At 36.0% G+C, this 27936-nt stretch overlaps 1 pseudogene; it reads right to left on the bottom strand.

Annotated features, from left to right (window-relative positions):
- Window positions 1-2770: 2770 nt before the first annotated feature.
- The window catches only part of LOC102967266, a 56316-nt pseudogene continuing 31150 nt past the window's right edge, over window positions 2771-27936 (bottom strand).

The raw sequence follows: 27936 nt of genomic DNA, 5'->3' as shown, positions 1-27936 counted from the left end.
CAAGCCGGGGGGGGGGGGGTGCTCAGAGAGAGAGAGAGAGAGAGAGAGAGAGAGAGAGAGAGAGAATCTTAAGCAGGCTCCATGCTCAGCACAGAGCCTGATGAGGGGGTTGATCTCATGACCCCGGGATCATGGCTTGAGCCAAAATCAAGAGTTAGATGCTCAACTGACTGAGCCATCCAGATGCCCCTAAAGATTTTATTTTTAAGTAATCTCTACACCCAATGTGGGGCTTGAACTCACAACCTTGAGGTTGGGAGTCACTTGCTTCACTCACTGAGCCGGCCAGGTGCTCCCCAAATTCTATTGTTTTAAAGACACAGTTCATTTATGCTTGCATTTCTTTATTTTTGACATATCCTTTAGTTGAGATGCTTAGATCATTCAAAGTTGAAGGGTTTTATAAAAGGAAAAAAAGAACAGTGAAGTAATGATATCACTGAAAGGAATCTGTCAGCAGAGTAGGATTAGCTTGTAGGGGAGGGGCTTAGTGACTGTTAAGCAAATGAAAAGAAAAATGGAATTAAGAACAGAATCATTCATTCTCCACACACTGAAATATAGTTTGTAATAAATTAACTGCCATAGTTAGAAAGACATATGGGCTCAGTCTCAAATACCAGACAGCATTCATTAGACAGAATCAAGGATAAATTTGGAGTTGAATGATTTCTGTGAACTTCTTTCCTCAGGTCACCTTTCAGACAGTTGAGAATTCACTACCTGGGGCACTAGGAAGTCTGTTTCCCTCTTGTTCTCCTGTCTTCTTTCCATTTACCCCTCCCCCTACCAGGCTATGGCTTGCCCTGGATCTTCACCATCTCCACACTGGAGACCTGTCAAACAAACAAACCTTTCCTGTTGCAGTTAATTTATTGTTATGGTAAATCATCTTCTTTTCATTTGGTGTGAGCATGGGGTAGGATGTGAGAGAGAATCCTGTTCTGCCCTTCTGGTGAAGATCAGGTGGGACAAAGGTAGGAAGGGGACAGAGTTTCCAGTCTTGTATGTGAGTGATGAAAATATTACTGTTTACACAGAAATACAGTAGCCAGGAAATGGGCCATGTATTAGAGAAGGCTTTTAAATGTTATAAATGCTATTTTTAAATTATCGAGTGTAGTCACTGAAGGGAAGGGTGTAGAGATATGCAGAGTTAAACTTCTTTTTTAATTTTTATTTATTTTATTTAAAAAAATATTTTCTTCTTCTCCTTCTTCTCCTCCTCCTCCTCCTCCTCCTCCTCCTCCTCCTCCTCCTTCTCCTTCTCCTTCTCCTTCTCCTTCTCCGAGACCATACAAGCAGGGAAGAGGGGCCTGAGGGAGGGATAGAGAATCTTAAGCAGGCTCCAGGCTCAGTGCAGAGCTCAACACAGAGCTCAATTCCAGGACCCATGACCTGAGCAGGAACCAAGAGTCAGATGCTCAACTGGAGCCACCCAGATGCCCCTAGCTTCTTTCTATTAGTAGGCATTTACAGCTATAAAGTTTCGTCTGAGCCATGCTTTGACTCAGTTCCACATTGTTAGAAGTTGTATTTTTGTTTTCATTAATCTCACAGTATTTTCTAATTTCCTTTCTGATTTCTTTTGACCCATTGGTTATTTTGGAATGTGTTGTTTAATTTCCCCAATTTCCTTCTGTTATTGATTTCTAGTTTCACTCCATTGTCATCAGAGAATACACTTTGCATGATTTCAGTTCCCAAATTAATAAGAATTGTTTTATGTCCTAAAATATCATCTGTTTTAGAGAATATTCCATGTGCACTTGAGTGGCATATGTATTTTTCTGTTACAGAGCATTCTGTAGATGTCTGTTAGGTGTAGTTGGTTTATAGTGTTGTTTAAGGCTTCTATTTCCTTACTGATCTTCTGTCTAGCTGTTCTGTTCATAATTGAAAATGAGGATATTGAAATTTCTAATTAGTGCTATTGAATTAACTATTTCTTTCTTTAATTCTGTCAGTTTTTTATTCCCGCATTTTGAAGCTCTGTTAGATGCATATATGTTTATAAATGTTATATATTCTTGGTTCACATTTTTTATCATTATAAAATGTCATTCTTTATCTCTACTACAATTTTTTGAATTTTTTTATTATTTACAATAATAAATTATTATATACAAAAATTATAATAATACAAAATTATTACAATTTTTTATTTTTGAGAGAGAGAGCACGTGCATGTGAATGGGGGAGGGGCAGAAAGAGAGGCAGGCACAGAGTCAGTCCAGAGCCCAATGTGGGGCTTGAAGCCATGAACTGTAAGATCATGACCTGAGCTGAAGCTGAGTAGGATGCTTAACCGACTGAGCCACCCAGGTGCCCCTCTAGTAACAATTTTTGTCTTAAATTCTGTTTTGTCTGATATTAATATCACTACTCTAGCTCTTTTCATTTCTTTTCACGTGGTATATCTTTTTCCATTTTCTTTTAACCTGTTTGTGTTTTCGAATTTGAAGTGTGTCTATTGTATAAAGCATATAGCTGCATCATGTTTCTTTGTTCATTAATGTCTCCCTTTTAATTGGAGAGTTTAATCTGTTTACATTTAATACAATTACTAATAAGGTAGGAATTACACATTTTGCTGTTTTTAACATATCTTATGTCTTTTTTTTTGATCCTCCAGTTCTCCATTACTCCTTTCTTTTGTGTTAAATAGATCTTTTCTTTCTCTCTTTTTCTTTTCTTTTCTTTCTTTCTTTCTTTCTTTCTTTCTTTCTTTCCTTCTTTTCTTGGAACAAGAACCAAGTTTTCTATTTGTTCATTTCTTTAAATTTGTGCATTTAAAGTATTCTTCAATGACATCCTTGGCCTGAACTCTTTACCATAGTCCTTAGCCACCACACAACTGCTTTACAGGGTTTTCCTTCTTTGTCAATTTTACTGAGGCCTACCCATTCCCCTAGCTTCTTGTTGTCATCAGCCTTAATCAGGTTGATTTGGTGTTCAGCACAAAGGGCCTCCACCAACTTGGCATACATAGGCTCATCACAGTTGGATGCAAGCACACAAAGATGGGCTTGGCGCTTATTAAGCTTTTGGCAGCTTTGCGAATTCCGTGTACTAGGCCATGTACTCTAATCATGGATGAGAGTGGTCTTCAGCAACTCAGTATTTACACCTCCAACAGCAATGCCTTCCTCAGCCATGGTGGCAGATTATGGGTGGAGCTGAATCTTTAAAAAAAAACAACAAGTTTTTTTTTAATGTTTATTTTTGAGAGAGAGAGAGAGAGAGAGAGCATGAGCAGGGGAGGGGCAGAGAGAGGGAGACACAGAATCCAAAGCAGGCTCCACGCTCTGAGCTGTCAGCATGGAGCCCAATGCGAGGCTCAAACTCACAAACTGTGAGATCACAACCTGAGCTGAATTTGGACACTTAACTGACTGAGCCACCCAGGCACCCATGTGGAGCTGAATCTTGACTGCACCTGAGCCTCCGCCTCCACGCAACTGGGTGGCCGCAAGGAAAGAGCAGATATTTTCTACTATAGAAAATATCAGTTGTCAGTTCTTTTGCTATGTATCTTAGATTGCTTTGGGGATTACCATTAACCTCTTAATTTATAACAATCTGGTTTCAATTAAAACCAACTTAATTTCGGGGCGCCTGGGTGGCGCAGTCGGTTAAGCGTCCGACTTCAGCCAGGTCACGATCTCGCGGTCCGTGAGTTTGAGCCCCGCGTCAGGCTCTGGGCTGATGGCTCGGAGCCTGGAGCCTGTTTCCGATTCTGTGTCTCCCTCTCTCTCTGCCCCTCCCCCGTTCATGCTCTGTCTCTCTCTCTGTCCCAAAAATAAATTAAGAAAGTTGAAAAAAAAAAAATTAAAAAAAAAAAAAAAGCCAACTTAATTTCGGCAGTATACAAAACTTTGCTCCTCTATAGATCCATTCCACCCACCCTCATATGCTGTTATGTCACAAATTACATCTTTATAATTTTATTTGCCTGCCAAAGTAGATTTATAATTATTGAATTATGCAGTTGTCATTTATATTTGATGGAAAATAAATTAAAAACAAAAAACACATTTATACCATTTTTTATATTTACCTATGTAGTTACATTTATTGGTGTTCTTTATTTTATCACTGTCTAGTATCCTTTTATTTCAGTCTGAAAAAGTTCCTTTGGTATTAATTGTAGGGCAGATCTGCTAGAGAAGAACTATCTTACTTTTTTTATTATCTGGGAATGTCTTAATTTCTCCTTCATTTTTGAGGGTTAATTTTGCTGGAGATAGAATTCTTGGTTGATAGTTTAAATTTTTTAGCACTTTGAATATGTCTTCCCACTTCCTTCTGGCCTCCATGGTTTCTGATGGGGAATTAGCAATTAATGTTATTGCGAATCCCTTGTATATGATGAGGCATTTCCTTCTTGCTTATTGATAACGACAGATCTTTTGAGTAGGGCCTTATAGGAACAAGACAGATCAAATACTGACTCCTTTTTGGAACTGAGCCTCTGAAAGAGCTCTAGGTCTGTTTTGCAACCTCCAGTACCTAAATGTGGATTGTTGTTTTTTCAAAGCTGCTGAATAGCTAGGAAGCAGGAGATGGGAGTAGGGTAAGTTAAAATGCCACAAAGCTCACTCTTCTAACCAATATCTAATAGTTTTTCTTGACTAAATAAATTCTGACAATTTTTGCAAGTTTTTTCATTGATTTTATGGAGGACTGAACTTTCAGAGTTTCTTATCCTGCCAGTTTTGCTGACATCTGTGGGTAATATTTACTTAATCATGACATATTATCTTCTTAATCAAATTTTGAATTCAAACTTGCTAATATATTATTTTTGCTTGGGAATTTTTTTCTCCTTTTCTTTTTTTTACATTTATTATTTTTGACAGACAGAGAGAGACAGAGCACAAGTGGGGGAGGGGCAGAGAGAGACTAAGACACAGAATCCAAAGCAGGCTCCAGGCTCTGAGCTGTCAGCACAGGGTGCTGGGCTCGAACTCACAAACCCCGAGATCATGACCTGAGCTGAAGTTGGACGCTCTACCAACTGAGCCACTCAGGTGCCCTGGAAGTTTTCTATCTTTTTATGAAGGCTGTAAAATTTAAATAACTTAATAATTGTTACTTGTTGACTTTATAGAAGATTAACAAGTAAAGCTCTTTGGGCCTGGTTTCTTTTTTCCTTCTCTCTGCCTCTCATGCATTGGTAAAAACTGGGATGTAGAACTTTGCCACTTCAGTTTATTCCATTCAGTTTGTTTACTTCATTTTGAGTCAATTGTTAATTGACTCTTTTTTAAAGAGTTAATTTTTGTTTTTTCAAAAACATTTATTTATTTTGAGAGAGAGAGAGAGCACGCACACATGTGTGCGAGTGGAGCAGGGGCAGAGAGAGGAAGAGAGGGAAGAGAGAATCTCCTGAGAGCACAGAGCCTGATGCAGGGCTTGAACCCACTAACTATGAGATCATGACATGAGCTGAAATCAAGAGTTGGATGCATAACTGACTGAGCCACCCAGGTTCCTCTGTTAATTTTTCTTTTATAACAATCAAACACTTCATCTAAATTTTTTAAAGAGAAAAATTTTTGTTATGTTTTATTTTATATTTGAGAGAGAGAGACAGGGATATATATAGAGAGAGACAGTGCAAGCAGGGGAGGGGCAGAGAAATGGACACAGAATATGAAGCAGGCTCCAGGCTCCTAGCTGTCAGCCCAGAGCCCGACGCAGGGCTTGAACCCAAGAGCAGTGAGATTGTGATCTGAGCTGAAGTCGGATGCTTAACTGACTGAGCCACCAAGCCTCCCCTCATCAAAATTTTTAAATATTTTAGTGGTTTTTTTTGTTTTGTTTTTGTACTCTCTCTGCCCAATGTGGGGCTTGAATTCATGACCCTCAGATCCAGAGACACATGCTGCACTGACTGAGCCAGCCAGGTGCCCCTTTAATATCTTAGTTTCGATTTGAACATAACAGCAATCTTTAGAGTACTTGTATCTCTGAGGATATATGACAATGTTCCTAAGGGTCTACCGGCCATAAACTTTTGATCAGAATGCAAGAAGAGCGTAGCTTTTATCCACTCCAAATCTTGGTTTATTGTTCCAAAGTTTCACAATCCCAGTGTATCAAACAAGAGATAAGTTTGAAATATTTGGCTCTCCGAAGACTACTTCAATCAGGGCATACTTTTAAAATGGTTTTCTTTGTTCCTCTTAATTCTTGCTTTTTCCTAAAAGGACAGTTTCTTTCTGTGCTTCCCATGATTTTTTTCTTCCATGCTGTAGATTTTACTTAAATATATGAGGATTTTTATCTGCCTATTCTTGGTTTGGAAATGAAGGAAAATGAAGATTGACTGGGAGCTCTGTGTGAGGACCATCCATTGTGTTGGAGGACCCTGAATATTAAGATTGAGAAAACATCATTATGGGGCAGCATCCACAAAATACTAGCAAACTGAATTCAACAGCACATTAAAAAGATTATATCCCATCATCATGAAGGATTTATCCCTGAGATGCAAGGATAGTTCAACATCCATAAATCAAGTGCGATACACATTAACAGAATGAAGGATAAAAGTCATATAAGTATCTCCATAGATGTAGAAAAAGCATTTGATAGAATTCAATATCCTTTCATGGTAAAAACTCAAACTGGGTATAGAGGAGATATACCTCAATGTAATAAACAGCCCATATATGACAAGCCTACAGCAACACCCATATTAACAGCCCTGGCTTTTTCCAACGGGTCATTCAGTTTCTTGAGAACAATTTCAGTGACAGAATGGTGGCACTGGAAGTGGGGTATAGTCCATCAAAGAATCTCATGAATCTCCCTATTTTTATTATTATTTTTTTTATTGTTCAGTTTTAAGAATTCTTGGTATGTGTTAGATAAGAGTCTTCTTTCCAATATATATTTTGTTGATATTTTCTCTAAGTCTTGGACTTCTCTCTTCACTCTTTTACCAGCGGCTTTCACAGAGCAGAAGTTTTCCTGCTGGTGTTCTCTCCCTCTCTCTCAAAATAAAGAAATAAACTTAAGAAAAATCATTGTCTGCTAATTTTAATGTCCAGAGTATCCTGAGGTCACACTTTCCTGTCCTTCTGTTTGAGTATAAATAATGTTTATTCTATTTTTTGATATGTTAAGTGATTTTGGATTGTATCCTGGACATTGTGAAAAATACTGGAGACTATGGAGACTGAATTTTATTATGTTAAAAAAATTTTGTTTAAATTATTTTTTAATTAAAAACTTTTTTTTTTTTTTTTTTTTTTTTTTTTTTACTTATGACCCTCTTTGCCCTTTTCTCTTACCCTCTCTCTGCCTCTGGCAACTACTAATATGTTTTTTTGTATCTATGATCTTGTTTTTTTTGTTTTTTAAAGATGGCAAATAAAAGATTATGCAATATTTGGTTTTCTCTAACTTATTTCACTTAGCATAAAATCCTCAAGTCTTGAGGTTCATCCATATTGTTGCAAATGAAAAAGATTCATTCCTTGTTAAGGCTGAATAATATTCCATGGTATATATACCACAATTTTATTATCCATTCATCTATCATTGGACACTTAGATTGTTTCCATATCTTTTCTGTTGGAAAGAGTGCTGCAGTGGGCATAGGGATGCCTATTATCTTTTCAAATTGGTGTTTTCATTTTTCATATATATTCCTGTAAATACCTGGAAGTGGAATTGCTGGATCGTATGATAATTCTATTTTTTTAATGTTTACTTATTTATTTTGAGAGAGAGAGAGCATGAACAGGGGAAGGGCAGAGAGAGAGGGAGAGGGAGAGAATCCCAAGGAGGTTCTGTGCTGTCAGTGCAGAGCCCAATGCAGGGCTTGAATCCACAAACTGAGATCATGACCTGAGTTGAAATCAAAAGTCAGATGCTTAATCAACTGAGCCACCCAAGTACCCTGATAATTATATTTTTAATTTTGTGAGAAACCTCCAAACTGTTTTCCATAGTGGCTGTATCAGTTTTCAGTCCCGCTGAGAGTGCACAAGTTTTCTCTTTTCTCCATATCTTCACCAAAACTTGTTATTTCTTATCTTTTTGATACTAGCCATTCTGACCGGTGTGAGGTGATATCTCATTGTGGTTTTGATTTTCATTTTCTGGAAGATTAATGATGTTGAGCATCTTTTCATGTGCTTGTTGGTCATTTGTATGTCTTTGGAAAAATGTCTATTCAGATCTTCTCCCCATTTTTAAATAGAATTATTTGTTTTCACTATTGGGTTGTTACCGTTCTTTATATATTTTTAATATTAACCCCTTACAAGATATATGATTTGCAAGTATCTTTTCCCATCCAGTAGGTTACCTTTTTGTCTTGTTGATTATTTTCCTATGTTGTGCAGAAGCTTTTTAGTTTGATATAGTCCTACTTGCTAATTTTTGCTTTTGTTTTTATTTTTGGTGTCGGATTCAAAAAATCATTGCCAAAGTTTATGTTAAGAAGCTTACCACCTGGGGTACCTGGGTGGCTCAGTTGGTTAAGCATCCAAATCTTGATTTCAGTGCAGGTCATCATCTCACAGTTTTGTGAGTTTGAGCACCCTGTTGGGCTTTGTGCTGTCCCTGCAGAACCTGCTTGGGATTACCTCTCTCTCTTTCTCTCTCTCTGCCCCTCCCCTGTTCATGTACTCACTGTCTCTCTCAAAATAAATAAATAAACTTTAAAAAATATTAAAAAAAAGAAGCTTACCATCTATGTTTTCTTCTAGAACTTTTATAATTTCAGGTGTTACATTCATATCTTTAACCCATTTTAGTTAATTTTTGTGTATGGTATATGAAAGTCCAGTTTCATTCTTTTGCATGTGACTGTCTAGTTTTCCCAGCACTGTTTATTGATCTGCCCTTTCTCCATTATATATTCTTGGATCCTTTCTTGTAATTGTATTGACCAAATATGCATGTGTTTATTTCTGGGCTCACTATTCTGTTGATTAATCTGTCTGCTTTTATGCCAGTAATTATACTGTTTTAATTATTATAGCTCTGTAATAGAGTTTGAAACCAGGGAGTGTGACATCTCTAGCTTTGTTCATTTTTCTCAAGATTGCTTTGGGAATTTGGGGCCTTTTGTGGCTCCATACAAATTTTAAGATTGTTTTTTCTATTTCTGTGAAAAATACCATTGGAATGTTGATAAGGATTGCGTTGAGTCTGTGGATTGCTTTGGGTAGTATGGACATTTAAAAAGTATTTATTATTATAATCCATGATCAAAAATTATTTTTCCATTTTTTGTATCTTCAATTTCTTACATTAATGTCTCATAGTTTTCGCTACACAAGTCTTTCACTTCCTTACTTAAATTTATTTCTAGGTATTTTATTCTTTTTGATGCAATTCTAAATGGATTGTTTTTCAAATTTATCATTTCTGATAGTCTGTTATTAGTGTATAGAAATACAACAGATTTTTGTGTAATGGTTTTGTATCTTACAACATTACTGAATTCATTTATTCTAATAGATTCATAAAATTCATAAAACATAAAACCCAACATTTTAACCATTTTATTTATTTGTTTATTTATTTTTAAAGTTTATTTGTTTTTGAGAGAGAAAGCATGTGAGTGAGTGGGGATGGGGACCAGAGAGAAAGTAGGAGAGAGAATCCTAAGTAGGCTTCATGCTGTCAGCACGGAGCCTGACTTGGGGCTTGAATTCACAAACCATGAGATCATGACCTGAGCCAAAACTAAGAGTTGGACGCTTAACTGACTGAACCACCCAGGCGCCCTTAACCATTTAAAAGTTTACAATTTACTGGCATTTAGTGTATTCATAATATTCACTGTCACCACTATCTAATTTCAGAACATTTTCATCTTCTAGAAGGGAACCTGTGTCAGTTCGTTACTCACTTCTCATTCTCCCCTGCCCCCATCCTCTGGAAATCACTAATCTGCATTCTTTCTTATGGATTTGCCGACTCTGTATATTTCATGTAAGTCAAATAATGAATATATAGTCTTTTGTGTCTAGCTTCTTTCACTTAGCATTATGTCTTCATGGTTAATCCATGTTGTAGTATGTCTATGAGTATTTCACTCCTTTTTATGGCTGTATAATATTCCATTATATGGATATGCCACATTTTGTTTATCCACTCACCAGTTGATGGACATTTGGGTTGTTTCTATCTTATGGCTATTGTGAATAGAACTGCTAGAATCATTAATGTACAAGTTTTTATTTGAACACCTATTTTCAATTCTTTTGGATATGTACCTAGGATTGGAATTATTGGGTTACATGTTAATTCTCTGCTTACATTTTTGAGTAAATCCTAACCTCTTCTCCAAAAGAACTGCATAATTTTATATTCCCACCACTCTTCAGGCCTGAGAAAGCTCTAAATTATGTGGGTGTAAAGAGGGAGTAGAGAAGCCCCTGAGGTGACACCTCAGTGAGCTATCAGATAGAACAAAAACACAACTACAGTTCTTTAAGGACAAGGTTCATATTGTTCACCTTTGTCACCAGAAAGCTGCATCAGGAATCTGGGCCACTATCTTCATGGTTGCCACCTGATCTGGGTGGGGTGGGGATTTTAGGTAAATAAATGCTACAGTCCTCTCTTACCAAAACTCAGTAGTTTCTTTATTATGTGTTCTTCTGGATGTTTTAAGTCTTTTATTATATCCAGAGTTCAGAAAAAGTTGATTCTGACTTTTTTTTTTTTTTTTTGTCAGCTTGTTGATTGCTTTAAGAGGGATGAAGGTTTGGAGTTCTCCATTCTGCTATTTGCAGTAATGTCACTCATTATTTTTTTGAAGATACTGATTTGTTTTGTCAGTTTGGCTCAGCTCAAACTGAAAATTTGGTCTTTTCTATAAGAGAGCAATAGCTGAAGTTTCATTTTAGCTCCTCTAGCCTTATCTAGGCTGATTGCAATTTGCCCTGTGCAAACATGGTTCAAGAGTTAGCCAGAGATTTGAGCAGAGGTTATAGACAGAATCTAGGACACTCTTTTCTGGCTCTCTTCTTTCTGGGATGTCCTTTCTTCCCAGATGTGATTATCTTGGAGTCTTTCCTTAACGTGTTGAGTTCATAAGACTGTATGTTTCTATCTAATTTTTAGTGTCCCAAATGTCATGTACTTGGTCCTTAGCTGTGTGCTCTTTAAATAATTTAAGAGGAGTACCTAAGGTGAAGTTTCAGGCACCATCTAGTTGGAGAAGTTATATTAAGGATTTGGTATCCACATTAGTCTTCTAGATATGCCATAACAAAATACCCTGGAATGGGTAGTTTAAACAGCAGAAATTTATTTCTCACTGTTTGGAAACCTGGAAGTCCAAGACCAGGGTGTCAGCAGGTGTGGTTTTTCCTGCTGGTTGCAGATGGCCACCTTTTTGGTGTATCCTCACATGGCCTTTTCTCTGGGTATGCATAGAGACCCCTGATATTTCTCCTTTTTTTATAGTGATGCCAGTTTTATTGGATGAGGGCCCCACCTGTGTGACCTCATTTATCCTTAATTAGCTCTTTAATTTTTTGTTAAAATTTTTAAAAATGTTTATTTAATTTTGAGAGACTGAGAGAGAGAGAGAGAGAGAGAGAGAGAGAGAGAGAGGGGTGGGGGGGGGGGAGACAAAGAGAGAGGGGTCACAGAATCCAAAGCAGGCTTCAGGCTCTGAGTTGTCAGCACAGATCCTGACACGGGGCTTGAACCTATGAACTGTGAGATCATAACCTGAACCAAAGTTGGACTAAGCTACTCAGATGCCCCCTTAATTACCTCTTTAAAGGTCCTATCTCCAAATGCAGTCATAGTGAGGGTTAGGACGACAACATAAATTTGGAGGGACACATTTCAGTCCATAGCAGCATCTTAGTCTCATGATATCACTGAGATCAAAGAGAGGTGTGCTTTTCTTCTGAGGAAGGCATGTAAACTTTAAAAATAAAAAAGAAAGAAAAATTCAAAATCAGCTTCCCAAGAAAATACTTCAATTGTGGTGTCACTATCCACTCCTGGATGGGTGAGTGACAATTGAATACCAGAGCATTCCTTTACTTTCCTGCTAGTGAAAAAAGCTTCTCTTACAGAACCAATCATCTCAATATTTCCAACTAATCACGAGTCTTTATTTATTCATTCATTCATTCATTCATTCACTCACTCCAGTTAGTTAATACACAGTGTTATATTAGTTTCAGGTATACAATACAGTGATTCACCAATTCTGTATATCACTCAGTACTCATCATGATAAGTGTACTCTTTTATCTCTTTCATCTGTTGCACTCATCCCCCAACCCATCTCCCCTCTGGTAACCATCAGTTTGTTCTCTGTAGTTAAGAGTCTGTTCTTTGTTTTTTCTCTCTCTTTTGTTCATTTGTTTTTTTCCATAAATTCACATATGAGTGAAATCACATGATATTTGTCTTTTACTGACTGATATTTCACTTAGCATTATACTCTGTAGCTCCATTCATGTCATTGCAAATGCCAAGATTTCATTCTTTTTTGTGGCTAAATAATATTCCATCACATATGTATACCACATCTTCTTTACTCATCTATTGATGGACACTTGGACTGCTTCCATAATTTGACTATTGCAAATAATGCTGCAATAAACATAGGGGTCCATGTATCCCTTTGAATTAGTGTTCTTGTATTTTTTTTGAGTAAATAATGTAATGGTATTAGTAGTGGATGGTAGGTATTTCTAAATTTTTGAGGAACCTACATACTGTTTTCTACAGTGCTGCACCACTTTGCATTCCCACTGACAGTGCATGAATGTTCCTTTTTCTCCACATCCTCGTCAACACTTGTTGTTTCTTGTGTTGTTGATTTTATCCATTCTGATAGGTGTGAAGTGATATCTCATTGTAGTTTTGATTTACATTTCCTGATGATGAGTGATGTTGAGGATCTTTTTATGTGTCTGTTGGCTCTCTGTATGTTTTCTTTGGAGAAACGTCTATTGTTTTCTGCCCATTTTTGAAAAGTGTTTATTTTTGAGAGAGAGAGAGAGAGAGAGAGAGAGAGAGAGAGAGAGAGAGAAAATGCAAGTGGGGGAGGGGCAAAGAGAGAGGGAGACACAGAACCCAAAGCAGGCTCCAGGCTCTGAGCTGTCAGCAGAGAGCCCAGTGTGGGGCTTGAACTTACGAGGTGTCAGATCATGACCTGGGCTCAAGTCGGACGCTTAACCGACTGTGCCACTAAGGCACCCCAATCTTCTGCCCATTTTTAATTGGATTGTTTGTTTTTTGGGTGTTGAGTTATATCAGTTCTCTCTATATTTTTTTTACTAACCCTTTATCTGATATGTTATTTGCAAATATCTTCTCCCATTCCTGAGGTTGCCTTTTAGTTTAGTTGATTCCTTCACTTTGCTGAAGCTTTTCTTTTGATATAGTCCCAATAGTTTATTTTTGCTTTTGTTTCCCTTGCCTCAGAAGACATATCTAGAAAGAAGTTACTAAGGCTGATGTCAGAGAAATTACTGCCTGTATTCTCTTCTAGGATTTTTATGTTTTCAGGTGTGACCTTTAGGTCTTTAATCCATTTTGAGTTCATTTTTGTGTATAATGAAGAGTGGTCCAATTTCATTCTTTTTTTGCACATAGCTGTCCAATTTTCCCAACACCATTTGTTGAAGAGACTGTCTTTTTCACATTGGATATTCCTCTTTCCTTTGTTAAAGATTAATTGATCATATAACTGTGAGTTATTTTTGGGTTTTCTATTCTATTCCATTGATCTGTGTGTCTTTTTTTGTGCCATTGCCATACTATTTTGATTACTACAGCTCTGTAATATAACTTGATGTCAGAAATGTGATACCTCATTTTTCTTCCTCAATATTTCTCCGAGTATTTGGGTTCTTTTGTGGTTCCATGTAAATTTTAGGATTGTTTGTTCTTATTGGGTGAAAAATGCTGTTGGTATTTTGATAGGGATAGCATTAAATGTGTATATTGCTTTGGGTAGTATAGACATTTTAACAATATTCGTTCTTTCAATCTGTGAACATGAAATGTCTTTCCATTTGTTTGTGTCTTATTCAATTTCTTTCATCAGTGTTTTATAGTTTTCTGAGTACAGGTCTCTTTAAGTTTTCTTCTAGGTATTTTATTATTTTTGGTGTGGTTGTAAATGGGATTGTTTTCTTAATTTCTCTCTCTGGTGCTTACAATATTAGTATATATAAGTGTAACATATTTATGTACATTTATTTTGTATCCTGTGACTTCACTGAATTCATTTATTAGTTTAGCAGTTTCTGGGTGGAATCTTTCAAGTTTTCTATATATATTATCATGTTGTCTGCAAATAGTGAAACTTCTACTTCTTCCTTACAAATTTGGATGGCTTTTATTCCTTTCTCTTTTCGGATTGCTGTGTCTAGGACTTCCAGTACTATGTTGAATCAGAGAGTGTGAGTGGACATCCTTGTCTTGTTCCTGATGTTAGGGGAAAAGCTCTGTTTTTCCTCATCAAGTATGAGGTTAGCTGTGGGTTTTTCATATATGGCTTTTATTATGTTGAGGTATGTACCCTCTATACCTACCTTGTTGACGGGTTTTATTGTGAATATATGTTGTACTTTGTCAACTGCTTTTTCTGCATTTTTTGAACAGATCATATAGTTCTTATCCTTTTGCTTATTGATATGATGTATCATATTGATTGATTTATGAATACTGAACCACTCTTGAATCCTAGGAATAAATCCCACTTGATTGTGTGAGATGTCTTTAAAATATGTTGTTGAATCAGGTTTGCTAGTATTTTGTTGAGGATTTTTGCCTCTATGTTCGTTAGAGATACTGGCCTGTGGTTCTCTTTTTTTTTGTGGTGTCTATATCACATTTTGGTATCAGGGTCATGCTGGCCTCATAGAATGAATTTGGAAATTTTTCTTCCTCTTCTGTTTTTTTGAATGGTTTGAGAAGAATAGGTTTTAACTCTTCTTTAAATGTCTGGTAGAATTTGCCTCTGAGGCCATCAGGTTCTGGACTTTTGCTTTTGGGGAGTTTTTTGATTACTAATTCAATCTTTTAATGTTTGTTTATTTTTGAGAGAGAGGGAGAAAGAGCATGAGCGAGTGCAGGGGAAGGGCAGAGAGAAGGGGACATAGGATCCAAAGCAGGGTCCGTGCTGACAGCAGAGAGCCTGATCCGGGTTCGAACCCACAAACCATGAAATCATGACCTGAGCTGAGGTTGGATGCTTAACCGACTGGCCACCCATGCATCCTACTAACTCAATTTTATTGTTGGTAATGAGTCTGTTCAAATTTTCCATTTCTTCCTGCTTCAGTTTTGGTAGGTTATATGTTTCTAGGAATTTATCCATTTCTTCCAGGGTATCCCAATCTGTTGGCATATGATTTTTTGTGATATTCTCTTACAATCCTTTGTATTTCTGTGATATTGGTTGTTATTTCTCCTCTTACATTTCTGATTTTATTCGAGTCCTGTCTCTTTCTTTTTTTGTTTTCATGAGTCTTGCTAGAAGTTTATCAATTTTGTTGATCTTTTTGAAGAACCAGTTCCTGCTTTCATTGATCTGTTCTATTGTTTTTTTAGTATCTATTTTATTTATTTATTTATTTATTTATTTATTTATTTATTTATTTATAAATTTAAAAAAAATGTTTGAGAGAGAGAAAAGCCAGTAAGAAACTGGCTTTCACATGATGGTAACCAGGAACTCATCTTTAATATTAAATTCTAGGGACGCCTGAGTGACTCAGTCAGTTAGGCGTTTGACTTCAGCCCTGTGTTCGGCTCTGTGCTGACAGCTCAGAGTCTGGAGCCTGCCTCAGATTCTTTGTCTCCCTCTCTCTGTGCCCCTTCCCTGCTTGCACTCTATCTCTCTCTCTGAAAAATAAATAAACATTTAAAAAAATTTAATATTAAATTCTAGGACTGCTTCAAAGATTTGAGAGTCCCCTTAATGGGGCCTTGTTGGTTCACTTTTGTGCCAAGTCATGGAGATCATATTTCTTTAGCCAAATATTGGGACTCATGATTCTGATAATGGGATACAAAAATTGGGATTGAGATCATTTCAGCAAATCTAGGGTATACAATATAGTATGTGGTAGCCTATAAGGATAGGCCTAAGATGCCTGGCAAAGAAAACCAGCGCATCTACTGGCTGAATTGTTCCTAAAGAGAAACCCCTATGGGAATGGGTTGATGCTGGGTTTTCTGCAAGTTTTCAGAACAGCTTCAGCGAGAAATCAGAAGGTTCTGGTTCAGTTAGGATCTTGATTAAATGGAATTGATTATAATATCCATGGGATGTCCACAGCTTCCAGTGTACTTTCTGAAACCCATGACCAGTATGAACTTTGTTTTTCATCCTGTTTGCTAAAACCTTTTAAGCAAACTAAATGAATCTTTCTTTTGATTGTGTTTCTAACTGAATTACCATCTGCTATTTGGAAATCATAATTAGTTTTGAAATTTACATTTAAATATAAATTGTGCACTATCACACTGATTGGTCTGAGTCTAGGATAAGGAGTACAGAATTATTCTTATAGTTTGGTCTTATTATTCACTCCAATGCTTCATCTATTACATGGAATCCCAAATGTACCTTAAAAACCCTGATTGGTGTATAGAGGCTTCAAGTGCTTATTATTCTTTCCTTAGCTTCTCATATTTTCAGCATCTCATTCATTTAAGACACAGTTTTAATTTCCATGGCCACTGTGGCTTTTCTGGGCTCTCTTAAAGGAAAACTGCCAAGGTTGATAGGTTCAAATTTGACTTTTCTTTGTAAGTGCATTTATACATTGCCAGGATCTTCCTGCTTTTTAACATACTTTTGATTTTAATGGTTGATGCACTGCCAGTTGACTCAAGGACCAAGCAATTACAATAATGTCAGCCCTCAAATCTGATTGTATAAATCCAGAACAGTATGCTGCTTTTCTTTGTACTTAAGGAATGTAACAAGAACAGTGCCCAGGAATCAATTTAAGAACAATAGGCTGTTGAGTTAAAGCATCATTGTCATTAAGAGGTATTTTTACAATGCTTGGCATTTTTCAGTAGATGCAATGATTAGATCTAGGTTCTCAGCCCATTCCTACCATGACTTATTAGTTGATGTTGGACAAGTCACTCTAATTCCTCTGAGCTTCCTCATTTGTAAAATGAATGTTGGACTGGATATTACTTTTCCAGATTATTTCAGATTCTTAAAATTTATGATTAATAAAATTATTCTGCTGAATACTTTTCAAGTTATTCTCACCTTTACGAATGAAAACGGAGCCACAGTGGTATTAGAACTCAGGGTTATATAATAAGGCTTTTATGAAACGGATTTGAATTCCTAACTTTTTTAATTCCTAATTTTTGATCCACACATATACTACTTTATAGGTTTTAAAACTTGAGTAATATAAAGACAACTTTTAGAGGAAAAAGTATTTTAGATTTATGATACTGACTTAAATAATTGTGAAGTATGTAAAAGTTTAAGAATATAAAATTAGGCATAGATTTCTTATGTTTGTAGCTTCTACAAAATTGAAGGGAATCAATAAATTAAGCATAAACAAGCAAAAATTTTAATTTAATACATTGGATGATGTTGTTTGCTGAAACCAAATCATCTGTTGAAAGTTGTGTTTGATACTGTCTGTTATGGGGTAAGTTTGTTTTAATTTGGCATATCTAATTAATAGTGCCCAGTCATGACTCAACTATTTAACCAATTTCTTTTATTCATTTGTACAGCAAACTGAGATACTATTTGGTCTCAAGTAAGTGCAAGCATATCATTTACTTACTTAATCTACCTTTCTCTTTTTAGCTTTTTAAAAAAAATGTTTTTAATCTTTATTTTTGAGAGAGAGACAGAGATAGAGACAGAGTGTGAGCAGGGGAAGGGCAGAGAGAGAGGGAGACACAAGAATCCAAAGCAGGCTCCAGGCTCTGAGCTGTGAGCAGAGCCCGACACTGGGCTCGAACCCACAAACTGTGAGATGATGACCTGAGCCAAAGTCAGATGCTCAACTGACTGAGCCACCCAGGAGCCTCTCTTTAGCTTTTAACAATAGAAACAGGACACCTTAGTGCCAGTGTGAACATGACACAAACATGTGTAATGGACTTATGTGGCAGAAATTAGTTATGAGTTGATTTGTTCATTAGTAATTCATGTGTCAGATACTTATATGTTTCAGACCCTGTTTTAGGCACTGGGGGTAAATAGGGAATAAAAAAGAAAAAAAAAGCTCAGCCCTCAGAGACCTTATATTCTACTAGGAGTATCAATATAGATTTGAAATATTAATTTTAGATTATTATAAATCAGACATAAACATATTGGTGTAAGGAACTTTTTGACTTTTGGGAATAAGTCTATGGTGCACATTTCTAAGAGGTCAGTGGATCCATATTTGAGAAAAATTGCTTTCTTTAGTTTCTTCCTTTCACATTATGAACTTCTGTGATACATTTGAAAATAGAAAAGCTTATCCAGTTCTCAACTTTTAATAAAATTTTAATTTGAAAGAAGTTGCAACCTGGACCATACTGCCCAGTGAGCTAAGTTAAGGCAGTGTGGCAACATGGAAAGAGCATTTGTTCAGGGATCAGAAGACTGGAATCTTGCCTTGTTCTGATATTAGCAGATTGTTGTGACATTGAGGAAGGCATTTAATCCCTCTGAACCTCAGTTTCCTCCTCTTTAAAATTGCAAGGGCACCCTTGTCATTCATTCTTTCCTTTTTTGGGAACTATAATCCTTTGAGAACCAGATAATTACTATGAAGCATATCCATACTAAATGGCTTATTCACACAGAATTTTGCTTCTAAGTTCAGAGGATTTATAAAATCCACTATTAATATGTTGTAAATAATTTCATTCTTTTAGTTACTGCTTTCTCCTATCTTAACAATATATTGTGGAAATCTTTCCATGTAAAAAAAATAATCTTCAACCTAATTTTAATGGATGTATCATACTATATTTGAGCAGTGGCTTAATCCTGGACATCATGGGAGATGCCTGTGTCTGTTGCCTAGTATCAATTCTCCCTCTTAGTAGTAATTGTATTCTGCATTTCTTTGGTAAACTCCCACTATGTAATTTTTAGCCATATGTTATGGGTGAGATTACTCTAGCAAAGCCATATGATCAGGTTCAGGGTGGACATGTAGCCATGTTAGAGCTAGTATGATTTAAGAAGACATTTGTCAGAACTTCTGGGAATAAGATTTTCATACTCTGTTTGGTGTATTCAAATAATAACCATTAAGTGGGCCAGTTAGAAGATGAAACTGACCTTCAGAAAAAAAAATGCGGCAGAATCAAAGGATGAGTGTTGGTGACATTAATGAAACCTGAAGATAGCCCTAAAATCTTCTTCTCTTGGAGATTTTTCAGTTATAAGAGCCAACAAATAACGTTTCTTTCTGTTTAAACCCTTTTAAGTTGAGTTCTTGGTCATTTGCAACCTAAAACATGTTACAATACGGGCATTTAGATTATTTTCAAAATATTGGCTCTTATAAATAATGCTATAATAAATATGCTCACATTGTTAACTATTTGAAATATTTTTATTTCTTTAGTGTTAATTCCTAAAAGCAGAAGTCATACTAATTTTTCAGCATGATTGTCTGGTTCTGTTTTCTGAATCATGTATGGTAGAACTGATTCAATTAAAAATTGATGTAGATTGAATGGTTTATTGCCTTGAATCAATGACAGTGTAACATTTTTTTCTTTACAACCCGGGAACCAATCCATGATTATGCACTACACCTTATCGTTATAATTCTATAGTTTCCTGTAATAGTTCCTTAATCCTTCTTTTTCTTTCATGTTATTATTTTTGGAACATACCTGCTGATTTTGTTTTTAAGTTTATTTATTTATTTTGAGAGAGTGAGAGCACATGCACATGCGAACAGGGAAGGGACAGAGAGAGAGGGAGAGAGAGAATTCCAGGCTGGGCTTGATCCCACAACCATGAGATCATGACCTGAGCCAAAATCAAGATTCAGATGCTTAACCTAACTGAGCCACTCAGGCACCCCTACCTGCCAGTTGTTTTACAGACTCTCAGTTGGGTTTGACTGTTGTTTCCTCATAAGTAAATCTAGATTATGAATTTTTGATAGGAAAATTATATAAGCGACATTGTGTCCACCTTAGTGCATCATATCAGGAGGTACCTGATGTCAGTTGTCCTATTATTGGTAATATTAACCATTTTTACCTTTGAAATTAGTAACTGATATGCGTTTCTCTGATATTGTGTATCTTTTTATCCTTAAAGTCTCTCTCAATAGTTATAACATCCTTTTCTGATTCTTGCCTGAAATTATTATTTTTATGATGATTGTAAAATGGAATTTCCTAACTCTGTCATTCTTTTTACATTTATTAATTGATATTCTGCAGTTAGAGCTTTTCCTTTTTTCCTATTCATTTGTTCATTCACTTATACTATCAGTATGTACTCTTTCATTCTTATTTTCTTAAGTGGGTTATCATTGTTTATCATTTTTTTAAAATAAACTTTTTATTTTGGAATAATTTAAGTATATAGAAAAATAGAAAAGTCAGTATAGGGAGAGTTCCTATATACCCCTCTCACAGTTTCCCCTCATGTTAACATCTTATGTGAACATGATATATTTATCAAAATTAAAAAACTTAACTTTGGAATATGCTATTAGCTAGATTAGAGACTTTATTTGCCTTTCATGAGTTTTTTCAATAGTATTCTTTTTCTGTTCCAGAATTCATCCTGGAATACCACAGTTCATTTAGCCTATATGTTTCCTTAGTTTCCTTGGATCTGTGATAGTTTCTCAGTCTTTCATTGTTTTCATAACCTCGACAGTTTTGAAGATTACTGGTCAGGTACTTTGTAGATGTGAGATGTACCTCACTTTGGGTATGTTTAATATTTTCTCATTATTAGACTGGGGTTATGGGTTTTGGGGAAGAATACCACAGGGACAGGGATATTCTTCTCATTGCATTATATTAGGTGGTACATGATATTAACTTGCCTTATCACTGATGATTTTAACTTTGATCACTTGGTTAAGATAGTATCTGCCAGATATCTCTGTTTTCCCCTTTCTTTATTTTTTGGAAGCTAGACACTATTCTTTTGAAGGTATCCCACACTCAGAGGGATTTATTTTTTTATTTTTTATTTTTTAATGTTTATTTATTTATTTTAAGAGAGCACGAGCATGAGCAGGAAAGAAGCAGAGAGAGAGGGAGAGAGGGAATCCCAAGCAGGGTCAGTGCTGTCATTCTGGAGCCTGAGGTGGGGTTTGATCTCCCGAGATCATGAGATTATGACCTGAGCCAAAATCAAGAGTTAGACATTTAACTGACTGAGCCACCCAGGCACCCCACTCAAAGGAATTTAAATTAAGTTCTACTTCTTAAAGTGGGGGATATCTACATATATTGTTTAGAGTTCATGTGTAATGAAAATTTGTTCCTTTGCTCCCATATATTTATTTATTAAATCATTTATATCAGTATTAACTCATGCCTACTTATTTTATACTTTGGGTTATAATTCAATACTATGTTATTAATTTTGAAGTTCAAATTATTCCTGTTTCAGCCATTTATACTTCTTTCAGTTTGGCTTCTGAGTCTTTTTTTACATGTTCCTTTCTGGCTCAGCAGTTTCTTACTTTCAGGGCATCACAAAAACAACTCAACACTGCAAAAACAAACAATCCAATTAAAAAATGGATAGAGGACCTGAATAGACATTTTTCCAAAGAACACATACAGATAGCCAACAGATGCATGAAAAGATGCCCAAACTCTATTCATCATCAGAGAAATGCAAATAAAAACCACAATGAGCTGTCACATCACACTTGTTAGAATGGCTAAACTCAAAAACACAAGAAACAAGTGTTGGTGAGCATGTAGAGAAAAGGAACTCTCATTCACTGTTGGTGGGAATATAAATTGGTGCAGCCACTTGGAAAACAGTAAGGAGGTTCCTCAAAAAATTAAAGACAGAAATACTATATGATCCAGTATACATATAATTACATAATTGGGTATTTAGCTAGGGAAAACAACAACACTAACTAAAAAAGATATATGCACTCCTATGTTTATTGCAGCATTATTTATAATAGCCAAGACATGGAAGCAACCTAAGTATCCATTAGTAGATGAATAGAAAAGAAAAATGTGGTGTTGGGGTGCCTGGGTGGCTCAGTTGGTTAAGTGTCCGACTTCGGCCCAGGTCGTGATCTCACAGTTCGTGAGTTTAAGCCCCACGTCGGGCTCTGTGCTGACGGTTTGGAGCCTGGAGCCTACTTCGGATTCTGTGTCTCCCTCTTTCTCTACCCCTTCCCTGCTCATGTTCTGTCTGTCTGTCTCTCTCTCTCTCTCTCTCTCTTTCAAAAATAAACATTAAAAAAATTTTTTAAAAAGGAAAAATGTGGTGCACACACACACACACACACACATACACACACACCATGGAATATTAAACAGCCATAAAAAAGGATGAGGTTGAGACCTAGAGGGTATTATGCTGAGTGGAATAAGTCAGACTAAGAAGGACAAATACCATATGATTCCATTCATAAATTGAATCTAAAAAATGAATAAAAACAGAAAACAGACTTAATAAATACAGAGAATAAACTGATGCTTGCCAAAGGGGAGGGGAGTGGGAGGTTGGGCAAAATGGGTGAAGGGGAGTGGGAGACAGGCCTCCAGTTATGGAATAGGTAAGTCATGGGACTAAAAAGCAGACTATAAGGAATATAGTCAATGATACTGTAATAGTAATGTAATGGGGCAGATGGTAGTTATACTTGTGGTGAACATAGTGTAATGTATAAACTTGTCAAATCACTAAGTTGTATACCTGAAACTAATGTAACATTGTGTGTCAACTATACTCAAATAAAAATGGTCCAGACTAATTTTGTAATTTCCCTCTCTAGCCCTTAGAATCAGCTATTTCTCCAGATATTATTTTTTATTTAAAAAATTTCCAAGATTTTCCTGTGAGAACATTTTTTAAGCAGGCTTCTTGGTTATTTTAACATGTCCCATCAATTTTTCAGCAATTTTAACTTTATTGCACAATGAGATAGATGTTCCAGTCTCATCTTATTTTTTGCCTCTGCTGAGGAATCTGCCATTTCTCTAAAGAGTTCTGGTTCATTTCATATGTGAATGATATTTAGAAACCAAGATCTAGGCAGTGGTATGTTAATTGCTATTAGGGACTTACCACTTTTAGGATCTCTGCAGATGGATCTAGGTTGATGGCAGCTAGGTTGATGGCTCATCTAAGCGTTATCTCATTCCATATTTATATTGTTCTTTTCCAACAGTGAGAACTATGGTTCCCAATAACTTCAATATTTACTCACTTGGTCACTTCTATAATACATAAAATATAGTCTCAGAATTATTATCTTCCTATCACTATGATGAAAACTACTAAATAGAGTTCGAGATTGTTGATCTTTTTATCTTAATCCTTAAGTATAAAGTCTATGTATTGTATTAGTCAGAGTTTTCTAGAGAAACAGGTTCATATATATTATGAAGAATTATTTGATGCAGTAATGGAAGCTGAATAGTTCTATGGTCTGTCATATACAAGCTGGAGACCCAGGAAAGCCAGTGGTGTAATTTAGTTCAAGTCTGAGGGACCAAGAACCAGGGGAGCCAGTGGTGTAAATCCCAGTCTAAAGGCCAGAGAAGCTGAGATATACCAGCTAAACAATGATGCAGGAAAAAAGGGGATAATTCCTTTTCCTTTGCCTTTTGTTCTATTCAGGCCATCAAGAGTTTGAATGATGAGAAGGGCAATCTACTTTACTGAGTCCATGGACTCAAATGCTAATCTCATCTAGAAATACTCTTACAGACATGCCCAGAAACAGTGTTTAGTCTGAGCACCTCCTTGTCAGTCAAGTTGACATATAAAATTAACCATCACAATTGTGTTCTAAAACAGGGGTCAACAAACTTTTTCTGTAGAGGGCCAGATAATAATCATTTTAGGCATTGTGGGCCATATAATCTCTGCCACAACTACTAAACTCTGCCACTGTGGTGGGAATTCAGCCATAAAAAATAAGTAGCAAAAGGACATGGCTGTATTCCAAAAAAACTTTATGTGTGAAAAGCAGGCAGTGATCTAGATTTGGCCAGTGATCTAGATTAGTTACTTCATTCTGAAGTTACTTGGATTATTTTTTTTTTTCTTTTTCAATACATTTTGTCTTTAGATTGAGGACATATAGTCCCAGTTCTTTGGTTTCTTTCTTTTTGCTTTTTGAGGTTATATTATTTATTTCAAATGGAATTAGATTGTTATTTCTCTTTACAGTCAATTTTAGAGTTTTGTTCCTTAGTTCTTGTTGATTTAATTTTATTTATGATTAGTAGACATTTTTATATCCTTCAGAATTTATTTTATACACTGGGAAAACCACTTTTTTTTAGGTGGAATAACTTTCAGTTTTCTGATTTACAAAAATGAATACAAGTGTAGCCAGAGAAGTTAAGGAGATTGCCCTGACACTGTGCTAGGTGCTTTACATGCATAATCTTATTTAATGATCATCATAGTATTACCACATTTCATTGATTCTAAGATTCCATAGATTATAAAATGTGCTCTTTTTCATTTCATGTTAAAATGCTAGAATGATGAAAGACAATAGTAAGTAGGTACTATTATTTCTCTTATTTTAAAGATGAATAAATTGAATCAGAATGGTTATTTGCCTAAGAGTGTATAGCTGGTAAGTGGCAGTTTCAGGAAACAAACCCAGATCTTTCCCCGCTAGATGTTTTTTTATTGCCTTTCTCTCTCCCTTTTCCCTTCTTTCCCTTTCCTTTTTCCTTTCTTAAAAAACAACAACAACAACAACAACAACAACAACAAAACAACCAAACAGTTAAAAAAATTTTTTTTTAATGTTGATTTTTGAGAGAGTGAGACAGAGTGTGAGCAGGGGAGGGCCAGAGAGAGGGAGACGCAGAATTGGAAGCAAGCTCCAGGCTCTGAGGTGTCAGCACAGAGCCTGCCTGACTCAGGGCTTGAACCACGAACTGTGAGAACATGACCTGAGCCGAAGCCGGATGCCCAACCGACTGAGCCACCCAGGCGCCCCCAAAAACCAAACAGTTTAAATATTTGTTACTTTGGCTTACCATCTTTGTCCCAATTTGGCTTATCTGATTGCCCTGATTACTCATCAAACTGCCTTTTTTCTATCATCTCAGTTTATTGGAAACCCCCCTTTTCAGGAATATTTACCTCAAATACTAGAAGCATGTGAAGGTTTTCCCATCATCATGACATGCTTGGAATGTACCACTCATATATTTTATTATTCATTTTCTGTAATATTAAAATTAATTTTTGATAATTCTTATAGATCATTTTGTTTAACCAAAAAAGCCCTTTTATGTGTTGTCCACATCAACATAATTTATTTTAACTTACAAGTTTCTAGGGAGACAAAATTGGCCTGGATGGTTTGGGACAGTATTATGTATACGTTTTGAGATGATAAAGGGATGATATGCTTGCGGGATAAATATAGGAAGATTAATTGTCTATAATTGAATCACATCATGAATAGACCTGTATATTGTCACATATTGAAATACCAATACTAATAGTATTACTACTACTAAAAATAATAATATGAAATAACAAAGAAATAATAAAGATTTATTGAATGTTTCCTATATTAAGGCACATTTCAAGTGTTTTATGTGTATTAATACATTTAAGCTAATTTTATTCTGAAATTCTGTAAGTAAGTACAATTATTATTCCCATTTTACAAATGAGATAAATGAGTCACATAGAAGACCAGTAAATTACCTAGGGTCACACACCTATTAAGAGGCAGAGCTAGAGTAAGTAAGATACTCAAGTACTGGTTTAAGTATTTGAAATTACTTCAGTTCAGTGAGGATATATAGTACACTGAAGATATATATAGTTTCATATAGAGAAATAAAGTTACAAAATAAATTTATTTCCAGGATATTATTTATTCTAAAACCTACCTGCTGAGTAAGCAATGGCTATGAGTGCTTCCTGGGGCTGGGGTCAGGCTCTGAAGTTGTATGAGAGAGGCTTGAATATGGTTATTGAATTTCAGAACATGGAGCCAAGGGAGCTCTGAGGAGCAAAGTTCAGGGTGTAGTCTTCAACATCTATTCCTCCTCTTGGTCACCTTATTTTCATTTGACTATCTACTCTTTGACCCAACCCATGTATTTGTGGGAATTTGACTTCACTCCTATCTCTAGGGAAGGGGCTGCATATGCAGCAACATTATTCTGTCACCTGGTCAAGATTTAGGTTCAGAAGTGACACGGGCTGATTTGAGCCAAAGGTACTGGAAAAAATATTTTCTAGTAACATCTGAGAAAGAATGTTTATCTTTCTCATCTTCTGGGCTGTTTTGTTCAGATAAGAAGCCTGGAAGTACTGCAGCCATATTGTTACAATGAGTGAGGTTGGCCTTAGAATTAAAGTTGATATCATGCAAGAGAAAACAAAGAAAGAGCAAGAGTAGACTTAAATGTTCTCACCACACCAACACCCAAAAACAAATGGTAACTATATGAGGAGACTGATGGGTGAATTAGCTTGAGTGTGGTAATCGTTTCACAATATATACATATATACAATTATATATAATTATATATACAATTAATACAATTAACTATATACAATTTTTATTTGTCAATTATACCTCAGTGAAGTTGGAAATAAAAGTGTGGGGACATCTTTTAACCACTGAATCAACTGACTCAGAATCCTGACCCACCACCAGACTTCAACCAGTCAATAAACACCTTGTTTCATGAAAGTTAATTTGAGTTGGATTTTACATCACTTGTAATGTAATGTGTAGCATTTGAAACAAGCAGTAAGGAAAGAACTTAGGCTAGGAAGATAGGTCAAAAGGTGTATCAGTTTGAAAGAATTGATCTGAGAAGTAGAGACTAGGAACATGGCATGGGATGGGAACTAGAGACATTAAAATAAAGTCAGGAGAGTTTAGAATGTTGGATAGGAAGGAGTAGAGCTGGGAGAAATTATCTGAATTGAGGGGCTGTTTTTGAAGGTGAGAGGAAAAAACTAAGGACACCAAACTGGATCAGAGCTTCGGGATCCTTGCATTGCACATAGACTCCGAACTGAAGAAGGGGTCAAGAAAAGTACATGAAATCATCAACTAGAGCTTTAACAACCAGATTTCTCTTCAGATGAATGCAGACCACAGAAAGTGAAGGCGGACTTTTTTTTTTTTTTTTATGATTTTTATTTTCAAGTAATCTCCATACCCAACGTGGGTCTCAAACTCACAACCCTGAGATCAAGGGTCACGTGTTTGACTGACTGAACCACCCAGGTGCCCCAAGGCTGACTTGTTTTTAAAGTGTATTAAGACTTCTACTCCCTCCCATAAGAAGGAACTGCTACAGGAATTGCCTTTGCATCATAAATAACTAGAAAATCAAAGAAAATATATGGAACAACTATTTAAAGATACTGGAAAAAAGATAGTGCAGGACCATAAACCCTTAGAGAAGATAAATGAGGTAAGGTTTAAGATTATACCAATTTTCATCCTGGAGGTAGTTTCCAAGTCACAGTACAGGGAGGGGTATCCAAAGCTGACTCTGGTGATCTTATTGTATTGAAGTGATAGATCAGTTTAAGAAAGTCTAGGCAGCTAGAATTTGTGGGAAGAGTGTTGGAGAGGAGGGAACTTCACTGAGAGAGAGCTCCAGAGGTCTGCAGAGATATCTCCTCAAGTCTTTGGCTGAGTACTAATCTGTACATGCATGAGAGGAAACTCACTGAGGCCAGGGAGAGAAGAATAAAAAAGCAATAGGCCAAATGCTTTCTGGAGT

This window comes from Panthera tigris, chromosome C2, assembly GCF_018350195.1.
Source record: "Panthera tigris isolate Pti1 chromosome C2, P.tigris_Pti1_mat1.1, whole genome shotgun sequence".
Lineage (NCBI taxonomy): Eukaryota > Metazoa > Chordata > Mammalia > Carnivora > Felidae > Panthera > Panthera tigris.
Note: the sequence above shows the minus strand (reverse complement) of the source record. Positions and strands in the feature narration are given on the sequence as shown.